The sequence below is a fragment of the Triturus cristatus genome, chromosome 4_2 (genome assembly GCF_964204655.1).
Source record: "Triturus cristatus chromosome 4_2, aTriCri1.1, whole genome shotgun sequence".
Classification (NCBI taxonomy): domain Eukaryota; kingdom Metazoa; phylum Chordata; class Amphibia; order Caudata; family Salamandridae; genus Triturus; species Triturus cristatus.
Window position 1 is genome coordinate 626,826,677 of NC_140586.1, and position 23,408 is coordinate 626,850,084.

Sequence of the window (23,408 nt, forward strand, 5' to 3'; positions counted from 1 at the left end):
GACACTGTAGGGCTAACTAGGGCAAACCGCCATTCCCAAAGCGGGGATCTCGATATGTATCGAAAATCAATACAGTAAAGTTATTTCCGGATTCATTGAGCGTTCCAATAGGTCGCTACTGGCATAGTCACTGGATCGATGTTCCGACCTACCAGGGAGTTATATTCCATTTGTTCCTATAAGCAATGACTGTATTGTATTGCTTTGGCTCTCTCAAGTGGCCAAAAGGTGCAAATGGCCAATCCAATCCAATTTGAAAAATTCAGCGATACTCGGTTTAAACCGGGTCTGCTGATTTGCAATCGGTAGGGTAATCTCGGGCAGAGTCGGTTTTAACCGAAAACCGAAAACCGGACAGCCTAATTATATACTACATTAACTAAAATAATACAAAAAATATTAGATAGCAGAGGGAATAAAATTACTATTCCAACTCCAAACAGTGCAACAGTAGGGAAAGTGTTGGATAGCGTAGGGTTAAAAATCACTATTCCAACTCCAGTGAGTGCAACAGTAGGGAAAGTGTTGGATAGCATAGTGGTTAAAATTACTATTCCCTCTCCAGTGAGTTCAACAGTAGGGAAAGTGTTGGATAGCGTAGGGGTAAAAATTACTAATCCCACTCCAGTGAGTACAACAGTAGGGAAAGTGTTGGATAGCGTAGGGGGAAAATTACTATTCCCACTCCAGTGAGTGCAACAGTAGGGAAAGTGTTGGATAGCGTAGGGGTTAAAATTACTATTCCCACTCCAGTGAGAGCAACAGTAGAGAAAGTGTTGGATAGCGTAGGGGTTAAAATTACTATTTCCACTCCAGTGAGTGCAACAGTAGGGAAAGTGTTGGATAGCATAGGGGTTACATTAAAATACTTATTAAATAAATAACATATTAATAATTAATTAGCAAACAAATTAATAATAATACCAATAAAATTAAATAAATATTTACTTCAATAACATTAAATTACTTCCCACCCTATTGCCCTCTAAATGCACAACCCGCTATACATAAAACATAACACAATTAATTACATTATCAATTAATCAATCAATAAAAATTATTTACAAAATAATAATTAAATAACAATAAATTAATAATCAATATCAATTAATAAAAATTAAAATGTACTTAATTATAATAAATTACTTCCCACCCGATTCCCCTATAAACTCACAGCCGGCTAAACATACAAAATAACACAATTATATTAATTATCAATTAATAAAAAATTATTACCAATTAATAATTAATTGGCAATAAATTATTAATCAATACCAATTAATAAAAATTCAAATGTACTTAATTATAATAAATCTCTTCCCACCCTATTCCCCTATAAACCCACAACCCGCTACACATAAAAAATAACACTTTTAAGTTGATTATCAATTAATTGATAAAAATGAATTACCAATTAATAATTAACAATACATTAATTAAAAATAACAATATAAAATAGTAATAAAGTTATCATAATTAATATGATTATAAATGAATCAATTAATATAAATTAATTACCAATTAATAATGAACAATAAATTAATAATCAATACAAATAAATATTAATTGATTAATTATAATTAAATTACTTCCCACCCAATTCCCCTATGAACCCACAAACCGTTCTGATACTAAAACGCAAAACTAATTTATAAACATTGAATACATACATTTAAAAATAATTTAAAAACATTACAAAAAATGTTAAACACATACATATAAAATACATACTAATATAAATAACACTATTATAAATAGTGATATTATTAACCCCTTCAGCGCTGGGCGAATTCCGCCGCGGTGCTGAAGGGTTCGAGCGCGGGCGGGCTCATGACGGAACGGTTCCGTCATGAGCACAGCTCAACCGTGGCTCATGACGGAACCGTTCCGTCATGAGCATGGAAGGGGTTAACAATGATATTTTTGCTAATAATATTACTTACTTCGATATTACTTACTTCGATATAAAAAAAAACGATATTACTTACCTTAAGGTCGATATTCTGGTCTACGATATTCTTGACTTCGATATTCTGTCCCTACGATATTTAAAACTCGAAATTAGTGTAGGTCGATAATAAAAACTCGATATTATGTCTGCATACCGGCGGGCAGACTTGCATCCGCCACCACCCTATCGGAAAATCGAACCGCCCATCAGGGTGTCGGCGGTCCTGAAATAGGCATTACAATGCGACTACCACCACGCCAGTCGCAATGCCTACATTTTGTATTGCTAGGTATGAACAGAAACAGTGCTTCTTGAGGAATAATATGGCAATCTTTGATTAATTATTTGTGCAATCGCAATGAGAATGGGTTAAGTTGATATCAAAGGGAGAAGAAAGCATATACACCTCTGTTTATAGCAATCATAGTTTATATATGAAAGAATATACATTTTTTCAAAACAACAAGATAGTAGTGCATAGTGTCCCCAGTGAACATGGAACCTAAAACATTAGTGACATATTAGTGGTATATATACATGTGGTTTCCAATACTTCATAAAATCGACCATCATAAATAATGATAAATGTAACAACGTCCTTTTAGAATAATAGGCGCTGATTGACGGTTCGCTTTAGTTTATGTCGACGGCGTTTCCACCCTATGTTTAATAAAGGATCTCTTCAGGACCTGTAGATGTAGGCACATCTAAAATTAAGTAAATGGAAACTATAAGTGTTTGACCTGAATATTGGCAGTGTTGATGAAAAGTGGAGCGTCAGTTGGGGCCTATACCTGAGGAGGTGGTTGTACAGCAGCGTGATGAACGTGTGCCACAAGGAAGTGAAAAGGAGAGGGGTGCTCACATGGAACCCAGCCGGGCACTGCGCATGTAAAGGAAGAAAAGTACAGAAAAGTAGAGGAACACTCCAGAATTAGGCATACATGATGTTATGTTATGTTATCCGGATTTGTAGAGCGCACAGCTGCCCCAGCAAAGGGGCGTCCCGGCGCTAAGAGGACAAAATACCGGACACAGGCGATATCAAAGCACAAGCACAACAATACACCGTGGTACAGTAAAGTCTATTGATGAGAAGACTTACCCCAATGTGAGGGTAGGGAAGCTGACAATGATGGATGGCACTGATTGAGAAATCTGGTATAGTGTGCTCAAGTATTTCAAGGAAGCACAACAGTCTGTGTATCCTTATGGGTTCTCTGTGAAAGTGAATCGTTTTTGAGCAGTGCGCATAGTAATGGTGATGACATATTCTCTGGGAGTAGGATGTGAGAATCTTACCAGGAACATGAAGCATGCCTCAGGAGGTGCGGTCGCTACGACCTGCGGTGGGTGACTGATCCAAGACATACAGTCAATTAGTCTTAACATTACGTGTTTTTAGAATAACCAAAAACATGGAGAGAATGAAGCACTTAAAAAGTGTCTGGTCTGTGTGACCTGGGCGTTGTGAGGAAGGGGAAGGATGATGGTCTCTTACCTGATTAATGGACGTTCTCTGACACCACAAGGCGCGTGCAGCCGCTAGGTGCTTGTGTAGATCTGCTCCAGTCTGTCTACACTGGTCAAGTGACAGGGGATCAGGAATCACATCCCCATTAAGTGCTTTGTGATCCCGCTGAAACCGGAATGGGAGGCAGGCATCACTATCGATTAACGCCATGGATTGGAATCCAGTTATCTGTTGTCCGGAAAAGAAATAGTGGAAAGACCATAGGGGGATAGAGCAGGAATGAAGAAGAAATAGAGAACAGAATATTGAGACAGTGTGTGTCAAGCCTCAGGGGGCTAACACTAAGGCATACTTTGTGTATCAGGCATGGCGGGAATTGCAGTTAGGGCGAGGGATATGTGGCGTGTGTACAAAGCAGCGGGGATCTATTCATGTTTTATCACTTTTATTTGTACACAGCTATCACATCATTGGAACTTATGGTATAGACACCATGGGGCCGATTCCAATCCTGGAAAAAGGTCGTATGAATCGTCGTACGGAGAGTTTTCTCCGTACGACTTGTACCCTGTAAACTTTCCGTACAACCTAGGAAGTACGATTCATACAGAAAGCCTATTTCCGTACGTTTCGTACAAAAGACCGTACTTGTCAAAAAAACCTACGATTCTGATCCGGAACAGCCAGTACGCGACGTCCGTACGTATTTAAGCAGCGTTTTACGGCCCAGCAAGTACGATTCGTCCCTACATCACTCCGTACTGCTCTTTTTTTATGGGAGCCAATAACAGCCGTAAAAGCTGAGTCCCCAGGGGTACGAGTCGTACAGGCATACACCCCCGTGCGTTGTGTATGTACGGTGCATACCCCCAGCGTGTATGTACGGTGCGTGCCCCAGCACGTATGTACGGTGCATACATACGCGCTGGGGGTACGCACCGTACATACACGTTGGGGGTACGCACCGTACATACGCGATGTTGTTGTAAGGTGCGTACATATGCATGGGTGGCCTGTACGACTCGCCCCCCGTCAACAACTTTTCCCGGGATACGAGTCGTAAAAAACTTCGCTTCGTAGCGGGTAAAGTCATTCCCCGTGTACGGGACGTTTTCCGTACGAATCGTAAATCGGAAAGCCGGTCCGGATCGTACTTGTACGCTCCGCCTGTATTTTTACGATTCGTACGGAAATGTGTCCGGGTCCGTCTCGTACAACTTTTCCCGATACAATTCGTACGGATCGGGCCGATCCGTATGTATTTTTCCCATGCGAATCGTACTTCACGGGTCGGACGTGACTTGTACGATTCGTACAGAAAAAAATACAGATACGAGTCGTACGGACACAAAAAAATACAGGATCGGAATCGACCCCCATGTGTGTGAATGCTAGAACACAACATAATGGACAGATGAGTGCTGTTGTTATTTATAGTTAGGTGGACATAATACATATTATCCAACCACATCGGAGAACAAAACGGCCAATATTATTGAACATAAGTGGACATAGTGCATATTATCCAACCACATCAGAGAGCAAAACAGCCAGTATTATCAAAAATAGGTGTACATGATACATATTATTCAACCACATCAGAGAAAAAAACGGTCAGTATTAATGAACAAACATAGGATCTATTTGGTGAATAGGAACGAGGTACAAATTATCCAACCACAGCAGAGAGTAGTACAGCCTGTATTATTAAACAAACATGTAGTCCATTCTGTGGATAAGAACAATGTACAATGAATGTTAACAGTATGTATATGACGACCATTGGATCAACATATAGACTTATACATTGTATATCTGAATAAACAATGGAATGTGGTGAATGCTGTAATTTTGGCCATGGCATATTTGTGAGCAGGTGCTGTGGTTATTATCATGAATACAAAACAATTCTTGTGCATAAAGGGCAGATAATACAGTGCACTAGGACCAATGGACATGTGATCTTAGGTGATCACAGTGTGTCAGAAGTTATTCAGTGTGAGATTGTCAGTTTTTCAATGAGGTCACAGCACACGACGCAAGACAAAAAGGGGTGACTGCACATATTCCTGCACTACGTGACAGGCACCATGTGGTGCCTGCCACATGGTGCAGGGATCTGTAGGGGGCACCATAGGTGCCCCCCTGTGCCCACTGATTAGGGCCAGGGGTTAAGGGCGGCCCGCTACGGGCCTCCAAAGTCCTTTTCTGCCCGTCTTTTCATGGCAGGTTAACCGCCATGAAAAGGCCGGTGGGAAAAGAATCCCACCGGCACCACCACCATGGTAAGGACTACAACCCTCTCCGGTGCACCAGCGACTTCAAGGAGCCCGCCGGATGCGTGGTGGTCGGTCTTTCAGACCGCCACCCCTCTGCCCGCCATCCTAATGTGGTGGGTGTTGAAAATGGTTCTGATGGTGGTGAGACAACCACCGACAGCATGTCGGTGGCAGTCTCACCGCCATCGTAGTCAGGCCCTAAGTTATTTACACAATAAAAACTTAAACTGGTCACTAGTATTTGTGTCTGATTTCAAATTAGGTAGCATATTTTGCTTTTTACCTGAGTAACAATCTTCTCTCTTGGTAAAGGTACCTGGAATGTCTTTTTTCTATGTATATAAAACTAATCAACATTTAAAAACACATATAAACAAAAAAGGTGAGAAGAAAAAGTACAAGTGATCACTGATCTTTTATACAATGACATGAATGTCACAAGAAAATAATTTTAGTCTTCCAGTTGGTTAAAATGAAGTGGCTCTCTTCCTTATTTAGCTGCTGTTCCCAAGGGAGTTAGTCCTTTGAAATGGCATCACGTAAGATAACAATCATGTCCTCTGTAGCTTTAATGGGTGTCCCGCTTGTAGTTTGGGGGATTTAAGGTTGGGTGGCTCCTCCGAGGAAAATGTTGACGCGTTCCGCCCCTTGTAACTGTGGCCCTCTTCAGGACAGTGGGGCCTGGTTTGTACTATGCAGTTGAGATATCCAAAAGAGTCTGATTGCTGGACCTGGAGGGTGGATAGAGGTTGAGGTTTTGAGGCTGTGATGTTTGTCCACAACCGAGATGTTACAGCAGCTTTACTTCAATGGAAGAATCAGCTGGGTGCACCGCGGGGGCATTGCAGTGGCACGGAGGATGCGATTATGACTTTGTAATATTACTTCTGTGGCCGAATCCTCGAGCCAGGAAAGCAATCGCCGGCGAGGCGTGGGCTGCATGGGCGAGTCACATAGCCTTGCCGTGTCTGTGGCTAGAGTACTATTTTTGTGTGACACCACTTTAGTCTGTCTTTTTAACATGTTTCTCATCTTAAGCAATCTCCTTGAGCCCCGTCACTATCATTCCTTGGCACTTGTGTCTTTCTAACTATTTTCTTTTTCTATCTCATCTCTTTTTAACCCTGTCTCCTATCACCTTGCTTTCAGCTATGTTATCTTTCCATCTCACATTAAGCAGTCTCCTTGAGCCCTCTCACTATCATTCCTTGGCACTTGTCTCTTTATCTATTCCTGAAAGCCGCCATGGGAAGGCTAACGGGGAGTTGCTTTGGGGGCCTGTTGCAGGTCCCCTGGGGGATAGGGTAGGTGGGGGGTACCCATAGTACCTCCCTCCATTTCCATGCACGGAGAGGCAGGCACCGCGCGGTGCCTGCCACGTTGTTCATAGAAATGCACAACATGGCAATTTGACATTGCGGCAGGTGCTGCTGTAAGCAGCACCCGCCGCAATGTTGAACTGCCGAATGTGTCCGCCAGGGTGGCGTTCGCATCCTAATTCGTGGTGAGGGACCGCCGCATGTCTGGTGGCTGGTCCCAACACAGCGAGGATGGCGGGCGGACTCAGGTCCTTCCGCCATCCTAATCGACCCCTCTGTTCCATTCTACTCTCTTACCATCTCTTTATCGGCCTATTTTTTCTCTCACCCATGCAATGTGCCTCTTCCCTCAACCGAGCAGTATCTCAGTGTCCCAGTGAGTCCACCCTTTTATATTTTTCTTCAGTCTTTGGCAAACTTCCTACTTTTTTTACTAGCTACTCCATATGTCTGTCTTTCCCTTTCCACCTGGCATTCTCTCTCCATTTCCTATTTTTCTAGCCCCTCTTCCTTTCTAGCACTTCATCTCGCTTCCCATGTGTTTTTCTTTTCTTGCCCAGTTCTTTCTCATTCTCTCTACCTCGCTCTCCAGCATCCATCACTAGTCACTGTCTGTCTTTCTGTCTCTTTCCCTGTTTTTTAATTTCTATCCCAATTCATCTGTGTTTCCCAATAAATATGCTGATTTTTCATATATTGTGTCTATGCACTATCATAGTCTTTTGCTCTGACCTTTCATAACCTATTCTAGGTTGTCTTCCTTTCTTCTCTCTAAATGGTTAGACCCATTTATTTAGGTCTCCCCTTTTTCATCTTGTTATTTCAGCTCTCTTCCTGGCAGCTTGTTTGATTTACCGTCTCTATTTCTGTGTCCTAGCTCTCTCTCACCCTCTGCCTATCACACACGTGTTTGGCTAATAGTCTCAGAGTCACTGAATTCAATCTGCCTGCCTTCTTATTGCTAGGACAGTGATGGTAGGAAACCAGTGAACAGTGGTGGTTTAGAATAGGGCTTGGAGACATTAGGCTGCAGGTGAAGGGCAAGGCTGTGGTCTGGATGGGAGGTGCTCAAGCTAGATGGAATGACTTCCCTTGATGCTGGCACACACCAGGGTGGGGACTAAAGGGAGTAGTAGGGCAATGGATCTGCGCTGACTAGATACATAGGCATGAGGCCTGGTTATCAGTGCCAGATAAGATGTAACTCTGTCCTGAAATAGTTATTTGCAGGCTGCATTTCAAGAATTGCTTTTGCTTCAGGAAGACACCAGAGAATTGTTCTAGGATCAAACTGTGGGTTGGAAACGTCTCTAACTAGTTGCATGGGTGAAATCCCCAATGTTCTTGTGGGAAACTATAACAGGCCCATGGAACAGGTTATTGTGCTAGAAAACTGGTGCATAGGCTAAGCTGGCAAGTTTGCAGATGCTGCATGTTGGCACTTAGAGAGCCAGGTATAATGGAATGGATCTCTGGGTTGGAGCTGTGGTGTGCAGTGGGTGGATCGATACAGGGCATTAATCAACAGGCAGTGGGAGAGAGACTGTACTATATGCCTGCCTTTAAAAAAAGGACATGCGGGTTGGAAAAATGACCAATGTGGGAATGTGTGCAAGCCATTTAGGAAGGACATGCGGGTTGGTCAGGGGAAACACTTTGGTGCCAATTACGATCCGGTAAAATAATTCCCCGTGCGACTCGCATCCGGTCTTTTTACCGTACGAATCGTACAAGTGCCGTACGAACTGGCAATCACGATTCGCATGGTAAAAAGTCCATACGAACCGCATCGGGAATGGTTTCCCACACGTCCTCGGGTCGGAAAATGTGTCCGACACGTCCTTGGACGATTTACCGTCCAAATGTGAAAGGTGAAGTCCGACCGAGGAATCACGATCCATCCCGTGCGTCCGATGTTACAACCGTATGGAAAAAACACAGTCCGCACCGAACTCCCATAGCAACCATGGAGACATGTGTCCGCATACGCGCCCAACACACCCCCCGCCCCCGTACGTCCGAGACGTACCCCCCGTGTATGTACACCCCCACCCGTGTATGTACACCCCTGTACGTCCGAGTCGTACCCCCACCCCTGTACGTGTCGTACCACCGTCTATGGACACCCCAGTACGTTCGAGTCCTACCCCCACCCCTGTACGTGTCTGACCCCCATGTATGTACACCCCAGTATGTTCGAGTCCTACCCCCACCCCTGTACGTGTCCGACCCCCATGTATGTATACCCCAGTACGTTCGAGTCGTACCCCCACCCCTGTACGTGTCGTACCACCGTCTATGTACACCCCAGTACGTTCCAGTCGTACCCCCACCCCTGGACGTGTCGTACCACCGTCTATGGACACCCCAGTACGTTCCAGTCGTACCCCCACCCCTGTACGTGTCGTACCACCATCAATGTACAGCCCAGTACGTTCGAGTCCTACCCCCACCCCTGTACGTGTCCGACCCCATGTATGTACACCCCAGTACGTTCCAGTCGTACCCCCACCCCTGGATGTGTCGTACCACCATCAATGTACACCCCAGTACATTCCAGTCGTACCCCCACCCCTGTACGTGTCCGACCCCCATGTATGTACACCCCAGTACATTCGAGTCGTACCCCCACCCCTGTACATGTCCGACCCCCATGTATGTACACCCCAGTACGTTCGAGTCGTACCCCCACCCCTGTACGTGTCGTACCACCGTCAATGTACACCCCAGTACGTTCCAGTCCTACCCCCACCCCTGTACGTGTCGTACCACCGTCAATGTACACCCCAGTACGTTCCAGTCCTACCCCCACCCCTGTACGTGTCGTACCACCGTCAATGTACACCCCAGTACGTTCCAGTCGTACCCCCACCCCTGGACGTGTCGTACCACCGTCAATGTACACCCCAGTACGTTCCAGTCATACCCCCACCCCTGGACGTGTCGTACCACCGTCAATGTACACCCCAGTACGTTCCAGTCGTACCCCCACCCCTGTACGTGTCGTACCACCGTCAATGTACACCCCAGTACGTTCCAGTCGTACCCCCACCCCTGTACGTGTCTGACCCCATGTATGTACACCCCAGTACATTCGAGTCGTACCCCCACCCCTGTACGTGTCCGACCCCCATGTATGTACACCCCAGTACGTTCGAGTCATACCCCCACCCCTGTACGTGTCGTACCACCGTCTATGTACACCCCAGTATGTTCCAGTCCTACCCCCACCCCTGGACGTGTCGTACCACCGTCAATGTACACCCCAGTACGTTCCAGTCATACCCCCACCCCTGGACGTGTCGTACCACCGTCAATGTACACCCCAGTACGTTCCAGTCCTACCCCCACCCCTGGACGTGTCGTACCACCGTCAATGTACACCCCAGTACGTTCGAGTCCTACCCCCACCCCTGTACGTGTCCGACCCCCATGTATGTACACCCCAGTACGTTCGAGTCGTACCCCCACCCCTGTACGTGTCGTACCACCGTCAATGTACACCCTAGTACGTTCCAGTCGTACCCCCACCCCTGTACGTGTCGTACCTCCGTCAATGTACACCCCAGTACGTTCGAGTCCTACCCCCACCCCTGTACGTGTCCGACCCCCATGTATGTACACCCCAGTACGTTCGAGTCGTACCCCCACCCCTGTACGTGTCGTACCACCGTCAATGTACACCCCAGTACGTTCCAGTCGTACCCCCACCCCTGTACTTGTCCGACCCCCATGTATGTACACCCCAGTACGTTTGAGTGGTACCCCCACCCCTGTACGTGTCGTACCACCGTCAATGTACACCCCAGTACGTTCGAGTCCTACCCCCACCCCTGTACGTGTCGTACCACCGTCAATGTACACCCCAGTACGTTCGAGTCCTACCCCCACCCCTGTACGTGTCCGACCCCCATGTATGTACACCCCAGTACGTTCCAGTCGTACCCCCACCCCTGTACGTGTCGTACCACCGTCTATGTACACCCCAGTACGTTCCAGTCGTACCCCCACCCCTGTACGTTCTCTGACACCACAAGGCGCGTGCAGCCGCTAGGTGCTTGTGTAGATCTGCTCCAGTCTGTCTACACTGGTCAAGTGACAGGGGAGCAGGAATCACATCCCCATTAAGTGCTTTGTGATCCCGCTGAAACCGGAATGGGAGGCAGGCATCACTATCGATTAACGCCATGGATTGGAATCCAGTTATCTGTTGTCCGGAAAAGAAATAGTGGAAAGACCATAGGGGGATAGAGCAGGAATGAAGAAGAAATAGAGAACAGAATATTGAGACAGTGTGTGTCAAGCCTCAGGGGGCTAACACTAAGGTATACTTTGTGTATCAGGCATGGCGGGAATTGCAGTTAGGGCGAGGGATATGTGGCGTGTGTACAAAGCAGCGGGGATCTATTCATGTTTTATCACTTTTATTTGTACACAGCTATCACATCATTGGAACTTATGGTATAGACACCATGGGGCCGATTCCAATCCTGGAAAAAGGTCGTATGAATCGTCGTACGGAGAGTTTTCTCCGTACGACTTGTACCCTGTAAACTTTCCGTACAACCTAGGAAGTACGATTCATACAGAAAGCCTATTTCCGTACGTTTCGTACAAAAGACCGTACTTGTCAAAAAAACCTACGATTCTGATCCGGAACAGCCAGTACGCGACGTCCGTACGTATTTAAGCAGCGTTTTACGGCCCAGCAAGTACGATTCGTCCCTACATCACTCCGTACTGCTCTTTTTTTATGGGAGCCAATAACAGCCGTAAAAGCTGAGTCCCCAGGGGTACGAGTCGTACAGGCATACACCCCCGTGCGTTGTGTATGTACGGTGCATACCCCCAGCGTGTATGTACGGTGCGTGCCCCAGCACGTATGTACGGTGCATACATACGCGCTGGGGGTACGCACCGTACATACACGTTGGGGGTACGCACCGTACATACGCGATGTTGTTGTAAGGTGCGTACATATGCATGGGTGGCCTGTACGACTCGCCCCCCGTCAACAACTTTTCCCGGGATACGAGTCGTACAAACTTCGCTTCGTAGCGGGTAAAGTCATTCCCCGTGTACGGGACGTTTTCCGTACGAATCGTAAATCGGAAAGCCGGTCCGGATCGTACTTGTACGCTCCGCCTGTATTTTTACGATTCGTACGGAAATGTGTCCGGGTCCGTCTCGTACAACTTTTCCCGATACAATTCGTACGGATCGGGCCGATCCGTATGTATTTTTCCCATACGAATCGTACTTCACGGGTCGGACGTGACTTGTACGATTCGTACAGAAAAAAATACAGATGCGAGTCGTACGGACACAAAAAAATACAGGATCGGAATCGACCCCCATGTGTGTGAATGCTAGAACACAACATAATGGACAGATGAGTGCTGTTGTTATTTATAGTTAGGTGGACATAATACATATTATCCAACCACATCAGAGAACAAAACGGCCAATATTATTGAACATAAGTGGACATAGTGCATATTATCCAACCACATCAGAGAGCAAAACAGCCAGTATTATCAAAAATAGGTGTACATGATACATATTATTCAACCACATCAGAGAAAAAAACGGTCAGTATTAATGAACAAACATAGGATCTATTTGGTGAATAGGAACGAGGTACAAATTATCCAACCACAGCAGAGAGTAGTACAGCCTGTATTATTAAACAAACATGTAGTCCATTCTGTGGATAAGAACAATGTACAATGAATGTTAACAGTATGTATATGACGACCATTGGATCAACATATAGACTTATACATTGTATATCTGAATAAACAATGGAATGTGGTGAATGCTGTAATTTTGGCCATGGCATATTTGTGAGCAGGTGCTGTGGTTATTATCATGAATACAAAACAATTCTTGTGCATAAAGGGCAGATAATACAGTGCACTAGGACCAATGGACATGTGATCTTAGGTGATCACAGTGTGTCAGAAGTTATTCAGTGTGAGATTGTCAGTTTTTCAATGAGGTCACAGCACACGACGCAAGACAAAAAGGGGTGACTGCACATATTCCTGCACTACGTGACAGGCACCATGTGGTGCCTGCCACATGGTGCAGGGATCTGTAGGGGGCACCATAGGTGCCCCCCTGTGCCCACTGATTAGGGCCAGGGGTTAAGGGCGGCCCGCTACGGGCCTCCAAAGTCCTTTTCTGCCCGTCTTTTCATGGCAGGTTAACCGCCATGAAAAGGCCGGTGGGAAAAGAATCCCACCGGCACCACCACCATGGTAAGGACTACAACCCTCTCCGGTGCACCAGCGACTTCAAGGAGCCCGCCGGATGCGTGGTGGTCGGTCTTTCAGACCGCCACACCTCTGCCCGCCATCCTAATGTGGTGGGTGTTGAAAATGGTTCTGATGGTGGTGAGACAACCACCGACAGCATGTCGGTGGCAGTCTCACCGCCATCGTAGTCAGGCCCTAAGTTATTTACACAATAAAAACTTAAACTGGTCACTAGTATTTGTGTCTGATTTCAAATTAGGTAGCATATTTTGCTTTTTACCTGAGTAACAATCTTCTCTCTTGGTAAAGGTACCTGGAATGTCTTTTTTCTATGTATATAAAACTAATCAACATTTAAAAACACATATAAACAAAAAAGGTGAGAAGAAAAAGTACAAGTGATCACTGATCTTTTATACAATGACATGAATGTCACAAGAAAATAATTTTAGTCTTCCAGTTGGTTAAAATGAAGTGGCTCTCTTCCTTATTTAGCTGCTGTTCCCAAGGGAGTTAGTCCTTTGAAATGGCATCACGTAAGATAACAATCATGTCCTCTGTAGCTTTAATGGGTGTCCCGCTTGTAGTTTGGGGGATTTAAGGTTGGGTGGCTCCTCCGAGGAAAATGTTGACGCGTTCCGCCCCTTGTAACTGTGGCCCTCTTCAGGACAGTGGGGCCTGGTTTGTACTATGCAGTTGAGATATCCAAAAGAGTCTGATTGCTGGACCTGGAGGGTGGATAGAGGTTGAGGTTTTGAGGCTGTGATGTTTGTCCACAACCGAGATGTTACAGCAGCTTTACTTCAATGGAAGAATCAGCTGGGTGCACCGCGGGGGCATTGCAGTGGCACGGAGGATGCGATTATGACTTTGTAATATTACTTCTGTGGCCGAATCCTCGAGCCAGGAAAGCAATCGCAGGCGAGGCGTGGGCTGCATGGGCGAGTCACATAGCCTTGCCGTGTCTGTGGCTAGAGTACTATTTTTGTGTGACACCACTTTAGTCTGTCTTTTTAACATGTTTCTCATCTTAAGCAATCTCCTTGAGCCCCGTCACTATCATTCCTTGGCACTTGTGTCTTTCTAACTATTTTCTTTTTCTATCTCATCTCTTTTTAACCCTGTCTCCTATCACCTTGCTTTCAGCTATGTTATCTTTCCATCTCACATTAAGCAGTCTCCTTGAGCCCTCTCACTATCATTCCTTGGCACTTGTCTCTTTATCTATTCCTGAAAGCCGCCATGGGAAGGCTAACGGGGAGTTGCTTTGGGGGCCTGTTGCAGGTCCCCTGGGGGATAGGGTAGGTGGGGGGTACCCATAGTACCTCCCTCCATTTCCATGCACGGAGAGGCAGGCACCGCGCGGTGCATGCCACGTTGTTCATAGAAATGCACAACATGGCAATTTGACATTGCGGCAGGTGCTGCTGTAAGCAGCACCCGCCGCAATGTTGAACTGCCGAATGTGTCCGCCAGGGTGGCGTTCGCATCCTAATTCGTGGTGAGGGACCGCCGCATGTCTGGTGGCTGGTCCCAACACAGCGAGGATGGCGGGCGGACTCAGGTCCTTCCGCCATCCTAATCGACCCCTCTGTTCCATTCTACTCTCTTACCATCTCTTTATCGGCCTATTTTTTCTCTCACCCATGCAATGTGCCTCTTCCCTCAACCGAGCAGTATCTCAGTGTCCCAGTGAGTCCACCCTTTTATATTTTTCTTCAGTCTTTGGCAAACTTCCTACTTTTTTTACTAGCTACTCCATATGTCTGTCTTTCCCTTTCCACCTGGCATTCTCTCTCCATTTCCTATTTTTCTAGCCCCTCTTCCTTTCTAGCACTTCATCTCGCTTCCCATGTGTTTTTCTTTTCTTGCCCAGTTCTTTCTCATTCTCTCTACCTCGCTCTCCAGCATCCATCACTAGTCACTGTCTGTCTTTCTGTCTCTTTCCCTGTTTTTTAATTTCTATCCCAATTCATCTGTGTTTCCCAATAAATATGCTGATTTTTCATATATTGTGTCTATGCACTATCATAGTCTTTTGCTCTGACCTTTCATAACCTATTCTAGGTTGTCTTCCTTTCTTCTCTCTAAATGGTTAGACCCATTTATTTAGGTCTCCCCTTTTTCATCTTGTTATTTCAGCTCTCTTCCTGGCAGCTTGTTTGATTTACCGTCTCTATTTCTGTGTCCTAGCTCTCTCTCACCCTCTGCCTATCACACACGTGTTTGGCTAATAGTCTCAGAGTCACTGAATTCAATCTGCCTGCCTTCTTATTGCTAGGACAGTGATGGTAGGAAACCAGTGAACAGTGGTGGTTTAGAATAGGGCTTGGAGACATTAGGCTGCAGGTGAAGGGCAAGGCTGTGGTCTGGATGGGAGGTGCTCAAGCTAGATGGAATGACTTCCCTTGATGCTGGCACACACCAGGGTGGGGACTAAAGGGAGTAGTAGGGCAATGGATCTGCGCTGACTAGATACATAGGCATGAGGCCTGGTTATCAGTGCCAGATAAGATGTAACTCTGTCCTGAAATAGTTATTTGCAGGCTGCATTTCAAGAATTGCTTTTGCTTCAGGAAGACACCAGAGAATTGTTCTAGGATCAAACTGTGGGTTGGAAATGTCTCTAACTAGTTGCATGGGTGAAATCCCCAATGTTCTTGTGGGAAACTATAACAGGCCCATGGAACAGGTTATTGTGCTAGAAAACTGGTGCATAGGCTAAGCTGGCAAGTTTGCAGATGCTGCATGTTGGCACTTAGAGAGCCAGGTATAATGGAATGGATCTCTGGGTTGGAGCTGTGGTGTGCAGTGGGTGGATCGATACAGGGCATTAATCAACAGGCAGTGGGAGAGAGACTGTACTATATGCCTGCCTTTAAAAAAAGGACATGCGGGTTGGAAAAATGACCAATGTGGGAATGTGTGCAAGCCATTTAGGAAGGACATGCGGGTTGGTCAGGGGAAACACTTTGGTGGCAATTACGATCCGGTAAAATAATTCCCCGTGCGACTCGTATCCGGTCTTTTTACCGTACGAATCGTACAAGTGCCGTACGAACTGGCAATCACGATTCGCATGGTAAAAAGTCCATACGAACCGCATCGGGAATGGTTTCCCACACGTCCTCGGGTCGGAAAATGTGTCCGACACGTCCTCGGACGATTTACCGTCCAAATGTGAAAGGTGAAGTCCGACCGAGGAATCACGATCCATCCCGTGCGTCCGATGTTACAACCGTATGGAAAAAACACAGTCCGCACCGAACTCCCATAGCAACCATGGAGACATGTGCCCGCATACGCGCCCAACACACCCCCCGCCCCCGTACGTCCGAGACGTACCCCCCGTGTATGTACACCCCCACCCGTGTATGTACACCCCTGTACGTCCGAGTCGTACCCCCACCCCTGTACGTGTCGTACCACCGTCTATGGACACCCCAGTACGTTCGAGTCCTACCCCCACCCCTGTACGTGTCTGACCCCCATGTATGTACACCCCAGTATGTTCGAGTCCTACCCCCACCCCTGTACGTGTCCGACCCCCATGTATGTATACCCCAGTACGTTCGAGTCGTACCCCCACCCCTGTACGTGTCGTACCACCGTCTATGTACACCCCAGTACGTTCCAGTCGTACCCCCACCCCTGGACGTGTCGTACCACCGTCTATGGACACCCCAGTACGTTCCAGTCGTACCCCCACCCCTGTACGTGTCGTACCACCATCAATGTACAGCCCAGTACGTTCGAGTCCTACCCCCACCCCTGTACGTGTCCGACCCCATGTATGTACACCCCAGTACGTTCCAGTCGTACCCCCACCCCTGGACGTGTCGTACCACCATCAATGTACACCCCAGTACGTTCCAGTCGTACCCCCACCCCTGTACGTGTCCGACCCCCATGTATGTACACCCCAGTACATTCGAGTCGTACCCCCACCCCTGTACATGTCCGACCCCCATGTATGTACACCACAGTACGATCGAGTCGTACCCCCACCCCTGTACGTGTCGTACCACCGTCAATGTACACCCCAGTACGTTCCAGTCCTACCCCCACCCCTGTACGTGTCGTACCACCGTCAATGTACACCCCAGTACGTTCCAGTCCTACCCCCACCCCTGTACGTGTCGTACCACCGTCAATGTACACCCCAGTACGTTCCAGTCGTACCCCCACCCCTGGACGTGTCGTACCACCGTCAATGTACACCCCAGTACGTTCCAGTCATACCCCCACCCCTGGACGTGTCGTACCACCGTCAATGTACACCCCAGTACGTTCCAGTCGTACCCCCACCCCTGTACGTGTTGTACCACCGTCAATGTACACCCCAGTACGTTCCAGTCGTACCCCCACCCCTGTACGTGTCCGACCCCATGTATGTACACCCCAGTACATTCGAGTCGTACCCCCACCCCTGTACGTGTCCGACCCCCATGTATGTACACCCCAGTACGTTCGAGTCATACCCCCACCCCTGTACGTGTCGTACCACCGTCTATGTACACCCCAGTATGTTCCAGTCCTACCCCCACCCCTGGACGTGTCGTACCACCGTCAATGTACACCCCAGTACGTTCCAGTCATACCCCCACCCCTGGACGTGTCGTACCACCGTCAATGTACACCCCAGTACGTTCCAGTCCTACCCCCACCCCTGGACGTGTCGTACCACCGTCAATGTACACCCCAGTACGTTCGAGTCCTACCCCCACCCCTGTACGTGTCCGACCCCCATGTATGTACACCCCAGTACGTTCGAGTCGTACCCCCACCCCTGTACGTGTCGTACCACCGTCAATGTACACCCTAGTACGTTCCAGTCGTACCCCCACCCCTGTACGTGTCGTACCACCGTCAATGTACACCCCAGTATGTTCGAGTCCTACCCCCACCCCTGTACGTGTCCGACCCCCATGTATGTACACCCCAGTACGTTCGAGTCGTACCCCCACCCCTGTACGTGTCGTACCACCGTCAATGTACACCCCAGTACGTTCCAGTCGTACCCCCACCCCTGTACTTGTCCGACCCCCATGTATGTACACCCCAGTACGTTCGAGTGGTACCCCCACCCCTGTACGTGTCGTACCACCGTCAATGTACACCCCAGTACGTTCGAGTCCTACCCCCACCCCTGTACGTGTCGTACCACCGTCAATGTACACCCCAGTACGTTCGAGTCCTACCCCCACCCCTGTACGTGTCCGACCCCCATGTATGTACACCCCAGTACGTTCCAGTCGTACCCCCACCCCTGTACATGTCGTACCACTGTCTATGTACACCCCAGTACGTTCCAGTCGTACCCCCACCCCTGTACGTGTCGTACCACCGTCAATGTACACCCCAGTACGTTCGAGTCCTACCCCCACCCCTGTACGTGTCCGACCCCCATGTATGTACACCCCAGTACATTCGAGTCGTACCCCCACCCCTGTACGTGTCCGACCCCCATGTATGTACACCCCAGAACGTTCGAGTCGTACCCCCACCCCTGTACGTGTCGTACCACCGTCTATGTACAACCCAGTACGTTCCAGTCCTACCCCCACCCCTGGACGTGTCATACCACCGTCAATGTACACCCCAGTACGTTCGAGTCCTACCCCCACCCCTGTACGTGTCCGACCCCCATGTATGTACACCCCAGTACGTTTGAGTCGTACCCCCACCCCTGTACGTGTCGTACCACCGTCAATGTACACCCCAGTACGTTCCAGTCATACCCCCACCCCTGGACGTCTCGTACCACCGTCAATGTACACCCCAGTACGTTCCAGTCCTACCCCCACCCATGGACGTGTCGTACCACCGTCAATGTACACCCCAGTACGTTCCAGTCGTACCCCCACCCCTGTACGTGTCGTAACACCGTCTATGTACACCCCAGTACGTTCCAGTCCTACCCCCACCCCTGTACGTGTCGTACCACCGTCAATGTACACCCCAGTACGTTCCAGTCGCACCCCCAACACAACCTCCTAAGTACGGAGCGCACCCCAGGCCCCAACATCACAACCGCATGTACGAGTCGTACCAAGCCACACACAAGGACAGCACCGTACAACCAAATGGCCCATGTACACACCGTACACATGCTCAAAACGCACGTACACAACCAGGACAAAACAAAACAACACAAGAATACACTATTCGAATGGCACAAAGCCACTAAACATGGCCAACAAACACTAAAAAAACACATTCACTGACCTGCAACTGCCAAAAACAAACAGAGGCCCAAAACACCACCACTCCTTATAACACACCCACCCAAACTTCAAACACAGCCACACCCACCAATGGACCAATAAAAAGGGCCCACACACACAAACCATGAGCCTTTGCAACAGACTCACTGCTGCCAGACACCACAGAACCATACTACAAGCTTCACCACACCTTACACTTGCACACCTTCACACAACCACCTTCACAAACACCCCCTCATCACATTCACACACACACACCTGCACAACCACACCCACACACCCACAACCATCCACACACCCCCCCACCATCCACACCCACACCCCTCACCATGCCCACTAACAAGAATCCAAAGTTCAGTAACCGAGAGTTGGAGGTCCTTGTTGATGAAATCCTCAGAGTCGAGCCACAGCTCTTTGGAACATTGGTCAGACAGACCAGCATGGCAGCAAAAACAGCCATGTGGCAGACCATCGTCGATGCTGTGAATGCTGTTGCGGACACCAGAAGGACCAGGCAGGAATGCCAAGCCAGGTGGTACGATCTGCGGAGGAGGGTCCGAGCCAAGATGCTGGAGGAACACAACCAGGCCAACGCCACTGGAGGAGGGCCCTCCCGCAGACCCGTACACTACCAGCCCTGGGAGGAGAGGGTGATGGCCATACAGCTGGTGGAGGCAGTCGAAGGATTAGGAGGACTCCGAGACCCGGGTGAGTACACAAACAACGCATCTCACATGGGGGGGACCTCATTCACAACCAAACTCACAAACAGGCACGCAACCACCCCAACCTATCGCATGACTCAACCACACTCCATGAACACGCACATGCCACTGCCGCCACCATGCCCCATGCACCCAGCTGGACAATGTCAAGTCACAGGCCACGGAAGACACCAACACATGACACGGTAACCCGGATGGCGGGAGGGTGGGCCCCAAAAATCACATAGTGCGACTCAGAAGCAGACAACAATGCCCTCTGCCCATATGGCCCAGGTCACAGCCAGACAAACAGTGTGTCCCCACACAGGAAAGACTCGCCAGCAAATGGCGGACGCCTTGCATCAACACATGGGGGTGAAGGCACTGTTTTGCACATGACAGCAGCTAATGAACAGCCAACACTGTGAAAGAGTGGCAGCACACACAACCACAGCAGCAGCGCACACACAGACACTACACCCAATGGGTGCCTGGAGATCAGAAACAAACTCACATCAACAAGCCAAGGGCCATTCAAAGGACTGGAAAAAGTGTGTGTCTAGGAAGCTGGGCTGAGGTGACAGAGGGTGACACACAGAGGGAGGGAGAGGGGGACAGAGAGGGAGGGAGAGGGGGACAGAGAGGGAGGGAGAGGGGGACAGAGAGGGAGGGAGACACAGGGACACGGACAGAGGGAGGAGGCTGACACACGGAGGGAGGGAGAGGGGGACAGAGAGGGAGGGAGACACAGGGAGACGGACAGAGGGAGGAGGCTGACACACAGAGGGAGGGAGAGGGGGACAGAGAGGGAGGGAGACACAGGAAGACGGACAGAGGGAGGAGGCTGACACACAGAGGGAGGGAGAGGGGGACAGAGAGGGAGGGAGAGGGGGACAGAGAGGGAGGGAGAGGGGGACAGAGAGGGAGGGAGACACAGGGACACGGACAGAGGGAGGATGCTGACACACAGAGGGAGGGAGAGGGGGACAGAGAGGGAGGGAGACACAGGGAGAGCAAATCAGCCGTGTGGTGTGTGGGAATGTCTGCTCGTCAGCAGGTAGACGGCGTGCATGTAGCCAAGGGTGGCCAGTGCCAGAACCCCCCCTCTTCACCATGGCAAAACACAGGGCCATGTCACAACCTGGTCACGAGCACAACAACAGCTACCTGCATTATATAAGTGTGTGGATCCACTCCATGTGCACATGTATAGTGCAACACGAAAGGCGCCAATGCATGGCTCGCCACACCTGCCCACTCCACTGCTGACTGCAGTCACACTTGACGCAGCAAGTAAGACTGTGCCACACATAGTTAAAGGGACCAAAGTGGTGCCCAAGGGACACACCCATGCACAAGTGCACTGTGAGTGGAATGCAAGACAGATCCTAATTCCAAGAGGAAAAGTGCCAACTTTGAAACTGATGAAACATGGATGTTGCATGGACCAAAATTAACATTGTCTCTCTCACACACAGGTCAACGTCGTGGTTCTCCCCCCAAAACTGGGGGGGAAGACTCACAGGACCCGGATCTGCGGGAGCCCGATCCCACCGGCAGCGACGACTCTCACCACTCTGTGGACGACCCCGACCGACCTGGCCCCTCTGGTGTCCAACCACCTGCAGCTCCTGCGTCAGGTACAACTGTGCCAACCACCACCCCCACTCCTGCCACATCCCAGGAGACACCCAGGATCCCTGCCCCACCACCACAATGCAGCCAGGCTGGCCAGGAGGGACACGGTGTCCCGGGCACCCAGGAGGAGGCAGGCGACAACGCCAATGCCACCCCTCAGGGGTCCCGGAGACCCGATGTACCCACAAGGGCAGGCCAGGTGCAAGTGGGCAGGGGTGGTGGGAGTGGAGGACGGCGGAGGCGCGAGCCTGACCAGTTGGCTGGGGAACCGGTATATTCCCATGTCCGTAACATCCTGGACAAATACCGGCAGGACACCACGGGCATGGCCCAGGTTGTGTCCACCCTCAATGAGATCAAGGGGAGCCGCGATGAGATAAAGACCCAGCAGGCCCAGCAACATGCCTGTCTACTGCAACACCAACGGAGGATGGAGGACAGACAGGCTGAGCAAGTGACGGTGTTCCGGGGGATTCACGATACACTCCGTCGGATGGCCGACAACATGGGCAACCCTCCCTGTGCCAGACGGCGTAGAACATCACCACCCACAGGGAGGGATCAGGAGGAGGAGGAGACATCCGACGGAGCATCCCAAACATCGTCACGGCCTGCTTCTGAGGGTCCCCGCAGGAGGCCGGGTCGTCCACGGAAAGGACCGTGAGGGTCAGCGCTACATCACCATCTCCCAGGACACCTGGCCTGGCACCTGGCCCACTGGAGCAACAGCATCACAGCATCAAGAGACATTCTCTGCCACATGGCCCTGGTGGTCACTGTCTGACCAATGTTGACAAAGACTGTGGCATGGACAATGAGGATTTCCAATGGCAAGGACACCAACTCCCCTACTGAACTTTGGATTCCAAACTTCCGGAAAGCCCCTCACTTTATCCCCCCCCCCCAAAATAAAATATCACACCATGAAGAGAAGATGCCTGCTGGTTGCATTATTACCTTACATGTGTGTTGTAAAGTCTAAACATGCCTGAGTTCTCTTTTGACTTCAACCATCCACACCCTGGGGCCTGAGTCTGGCACAGGACACACGGGTCACAGTGTATTAGGCAAGACAGACATGGAGAACCATACACACCCGTGATGGGCCCAACCAGCTGAGGGGGTGGCCGCACAACAGTGCTGACAGACACATTGAGTACAGCAACAGTCATGCGCAGAGGTCAGGGATCATGTGGAGTGTCCTGGGGGGCACCCAGGTATGTGTAGACAGGTGGCAGAACCATGTCCTGCAAGCATGAGTCCGGTGGATGCAGAGAATGGGGGCCTGGCCAACGTTGGATGCATGGGGATGGCACATGTCACAATATCCACACAGTCATGGACATCATGCCCAATACACAGTCTCAGCCCACACACACAGCTTGCATCTTGCTACTCGACACATCAACACATAGCCACTATCCGGGAAAACCATGCCAGACATGCTGGATGCACCGTGGCAACACACCAGCATTGACTGAGAAGAGGCACCTTGGAGGCATAGGGACACCTTTATTAGTCATGTTTTCGTGATTGCAGAGGCAACTTGAAGTACA